Source organism: Poecilia latipinna, unplaced genomic scaffold (genome assembly GCF_001443285.1).
Source record: "Poecilia latipinna isolate Pla-1442-1.1 unplaced genomic scaffold, P_latipinna-1.0 Scaffold4415, whole genome shotgun sequence".
Classification (NCBI taxonomy): domain Eukaryota; kingdom Metazoa; phylum Chordata; class Actinopteri; order Cyprinodontiformes; family Poeciliidae; genus Poecilia; species Poecilia latipinna.
The window spans coordinates 6,278-11,025 of record NW_015117031.1 but is presented as its reverse complement, the minus strand read 5'-3'; the positions used below and the strand labels follow the sequence as shown (position 1 = coordinate 11,025).

Genomic DNA, 4,748 nt, shown 5'->3' with positions numbered 1-4,748 from the left:
CTGCACTATGATTTGGAGGCGAGTTTCGTTTTTTCCGTAAACATTTTTCTTACACCATGTTTAGATTGTTTTCTGTTCTGTGGTTACATTTAGCCTCACCGCTTAATTATACGATTATGTTTTTACTGTTTTGATGTTTACATTGAAAACAATGGCCACAAAATAATGGATAAGTAGCCTACACTAATTTTAAAATCTTGCCGTGTGAACCAGGCTTTAGTACAAGATAATGTTGTGTTTTACAAGCCACAAATACAATGTACCTGCAATGCATGTATCAGCGTCAAGCTCTGACTGAATGAATAGCCTTGTCGTTATAATCTCACGTTAATGATGGATAGCTGAAAAGTTACCGGGTTTATTAACTACTAGTTTCGCTCCAGCTCCTCTCCTTTTCATTTCTTTTGATATTCCTTGTACAAAATGTTGAATAAATGCTGTTACCTTCCACATATCATCTCTGATGTCCACTGGACTCTCGGTTGCGTGATGTCAGCTGTTTGAGATTGCCCTTCATGGTTACATCACCAGGCTTTCTGACTGCCTGTCACATTAAACAGGCTGCGTTCTCGCTCCCGGAAGGGGAAAACCCCACACGCTGCGATAGTCGGGACAAGACAATTCAACATGTTGAATATGCCTGATTTTAGATCGGAGCAGTAACACACCACACACTGCAGGATGATCGGCTACAATTATTGTAAGCGACAATCTTAGAACTAGGAACGTTCTAAGATTGTCATAAGGGGAAAATCATGGCAAAAAATTTAAATTGTCCCATGTGAACTAAGATTTTGTGGGCACACAAATATGCAGAAGTTTTGTCTGATAGTTCACCGCCCCCACCCACCTTTTTATCTCCGCAGTGATAAAAAGTTTGGGGACCACTGGTTTAGACCATATCTCCAAGAGACTTTTTTTTTAGGTCCTGACAAGATACACACGTGTATCGGATTTCATGACCGTTGGTCAAAGTTTGGCTTGGGGCTGGTTTATTACGGAGCGCTGAAAAGGAATTAGGCCACGCTCACCAAATACTGGACTGCAATATTTTTGCAGTCCAATATGGTGGGGAAGGATCGATCACAATGAATTTGGTGCAGCTCAGCTGAATATGTGGAATTTAGAGCCAAATGTATAGCAATGGCATCACTGTGACTTCGCCTCACTGCCATGGCCACACCCTCCACTGAAAACTCTTGGTGCTTCAAAGCAAAGATCAAAAGGTCTTGTGTCTGTCACCTTACACAAGACCATCTTGACTAAGTCAAGGGGGTCAGCTTTTGAGGCTTTCTAAACTAGGGGTGCACTGATTCCAGTTTTCTGGCCGCACCTGCTATTTCCCATTTTGTCTGGTACCGATTTATTTATTTATTTATTTTTTTGTCAGAAGAGTTACTAAAAAAAAAAAAAAGAAAAAGAAAAAAAAAGACAGTTCTTACATTGGCAACAGTGGGTTAGCATGATAAATCCTAGGAGAAAGTAGGAAAGGGGGATACATTTTGATGCCATAAATGTTATGCTGGTGATTTCTCAAAATATCAGTGAGAAGTCACCAGTGCTGTTTCAGTGCTATGATGAGCTCTGAGACTTGATTGAGATGTTCACAGACTTGATGAGCAACTATTTGTTTCAACAATATTAGCTAAGGAAGATCTGTGATGGACTGGCGTGCAAAGGGTGTAAGAAAACAGATGGCTAGATAGATAAGGAAGATTAGATATAGGTCTGTAATTTAAATGTATACCAGAACACATGTCCATTGTCTTTCTTGCCATCTGAAAAAAGTTTATGCCAAAAGAACTGGATTGCATTTCTGTGGGTAGAGTTGAACATATGGCGTTCTCCTTGTGTTCAGTCATGATGAACAATTTTGGCAATTACTGAAAGTTGTGCTTTGCAAACTTGCACTTTTATTCCATTGTGGGAACAAGTGATATTGCCTATAGATTAAGAGCAACTTCTTCCAATAATCCAGGAAGGTTTGATGATGTATAGCTTATACCTGCATGTCAGAGCACGATTTAACAAGGTAAAAGTCATCAAGTGGCTCAAAATCCAAGCAGGTTTATTTTGAACTTATGGCCATTAAAGTCTCCAACTTTCAGCCCTAAAAAAGATTATGTGGTTGGTTCCATGGTGGCCCAAAAAGGTCAACAAAATGCAAAAGCCATAACATAACAGGAACCAAAAACCCACTATAGTTATGCTTCAAACAAAGTTATGCTTAAAAAGACGTATACAAAAATGGATTGCATGTGAAAAAACAGAAGTTATGCTAAAAACAACTTATACTAAAACTAAAATTGCGCTAAAAATGAAAGCTATGCTAAAAAACTGGAAGGTATGCTAAAATGGAAAGTATCGCCTTCTGGGATATTGTAAGTTTTCTAAAAGGAGGCAAACAAACAAAAGTCAACAAACTATGCACTAAGGAGACAAAGAATCATCAAAATGTTTTTTCTTCTGCAGTATCCAATAACGAACTTCTTGTTTTCAGTGTATATACTGGCCATGATTTATGGTTTCTTTATACACAGCAGCCAATCAGTGACAAATTACTGTTTTGGTTATCAAATTGAGTGTTTCATGTAAAAAAAAAGAACAAAAAAAAAAAACTGGTCAACTCTTTGACCACGTGTCTGACAAACTATGATCAAAATGGATGCATAATTACTGGTGTGAATTTTCACTGCAACACAGAAAAAAATAAACAAACCGAGATACACTCATCTGTTGTTCAATGGCCAATACTGGCTTTCTTCTAAATCAGTACTGGCCAATTTAGACTTTCTTTCAGCAAGTCCATTTGGTGAGTTCTATTTTAAATCAACATTTACATCTTACAAACACTGACTAAAAAGGAAAAAATATCTGCAGCTTTTTTGATTGATGCTATTGCTTAGAATCCAATGGAAAACATAGACATTACATATTATCTCCACCTACGCATCAAAGACTATCTTCCCCTGTCTACCCAATGAAATCAAACAAAGTAGCATCAAAAGCCACGTTTGTTGATGCATTTCAAAAAAGAAAAAAGTGAGACTTTTCAGTTCTGAACCACCTAATGAACTGACTTTATAGTAACTGACCTGCTAATCACAAGTGCTAACATCAATCACTGCCTGGTTGATCATAAAAACTTTACTGTCTGATTTCAATTATGAGTATCACCTAAGCTAATCTACAACATTCAGTACAACAGCAAAAAGGTTAACAGCATAGGAAACTAAATGAAGCTCTGTTTTGTTTTAATTGATCTCCTCAGAACTATCCAGTAAGTTGGAATACTGCACTGCCTGAAAATTTGGTTCTCCTTTATTAAATTAAGTTCGTACTTAGCGAAACATCTCCTCATATACTTAAATTAAATATACAGCTTAAACCTGTAATATGACTGTAGATACTGACTCCTGCCATTTTATGACAGGTTATATCTTCAAATTCACAGTGTGATGTAATCGGTCCTGATGCCACACTGAAAACGCCTGCAGCATGCCAGGGATTCAGAAACCTCCCCATACTCATCATCATCAGAAATCAGTGGAGGCCGTGGGAGCAGCAGAAACAACATCAAAAGGTGGGCTGCTTGATCCTATTGCATAATTGCTGTGGGATGGAGCAGTGCCATCTTCTCCATCAACACCACGCTGCCATTTCACTAGTGAGCCCATTCTTTTCACGGAGGGCCCTCCAGGGACCAATGGGGCAAGCCACAACACACCTGTTTTGTCAACAGCACAACAAGCAAGAAAATAAGATGATGGAGATGCAGAAGCTACCCCACCCCGAGAAGGGTGCGCGCAGTTTCGCGCGTGCACAAATACGTTAGCACCAGTCAGCTCTTCTTCCTGTGACCGAACAATCACTACGGTGGCAAAACCTAGGGTCCCACCCAGGCTGCTGTGTGACAGAACCTATTCTCGTGTGATAAACATCTTATGTTTCCATTGAATGAAGACAGTTTTTGCTAACTCAGCTCACAGTGAGGGTGTTCGGTTAGCAATTTACTCACCCATCTCAGCAGGATGTCGCTCCAGAAATCCGACAGAGAGTTTTAAAACCAAGCCGTAGCAGCCAGAGGCCCCTCTTTCCGCCTGGATCCGGGTTCAGGCAGCGGCTTGATGTAAAGCTAGCTTATGGAGCCGGAAGAGTAGGTCGAGCAGCGGCCGAGATTTCCCTTTCGGATAGACGCTGCCGTACCGGCCTGTGTTCCGGAAACGATCAGGTTATCGCTGCTTACTTCCTCTCATGCCCACACCAACAGTGGCTGATATCAGGAAATCCTACCAATAGGACAACACAGAGGCACTCGTGCTCACTGATCGGCGATTCCCTGAAATACTGCCTCACTCTGACATTGATTCGTCAAGATATGAGTTAGCTCGAGAAGCCAACTTCCGCTCTCATCCTTCAAAATAAAACAACTTGATTTACAAAGTTCTCACCCCTAGATGGCGGTAGAACTTCAAAAATGCGGACTAATGACTGGGCTATAGTTTTCAGTGCTAAACTAAGATCGTACTTAACGACGAAGTAGTAGGGCCATACTAAGAAAGAAAAAAAAAACTAAACATGTTTAGTTTCATCATTGTGTAAAGACTACAATCAGGACCGGATTTAGGAGGGTGTGATCCCCTCGGCTTGAGCCAAGGTGCAGGGCCTACTGAATGTGCAACTGGTTCTACAGTTGCACAGTAATAGGCACACACACAGATATATATATATATATATATATATATATA

General features: G+C 40.1%; 1 long non-coding RNA gene across 1 annotated transcript in view; it reads right to left on the bottom strand.

Moving 5' to 3' along the window:
• The window catches only part of LOC106942610 (uncharacterized), a 10,345-nt gene extending 5,958 nt beyond the window's left edge, over nucleotides 1–4,387 (bottom strand). The window contains exon 1 of the long non-coding RNA XR_001423667.1: nucleotides 4,019–4,387. This is a non-coding gene — a long non-coding RNA (uncharacterized LOC106942610). The remainder of the gene's footprint in view (nucleotides 1–4,018) is intronic.
• Nucleotides 4,388–4,748: the final 361 nt, after the last annotated feature.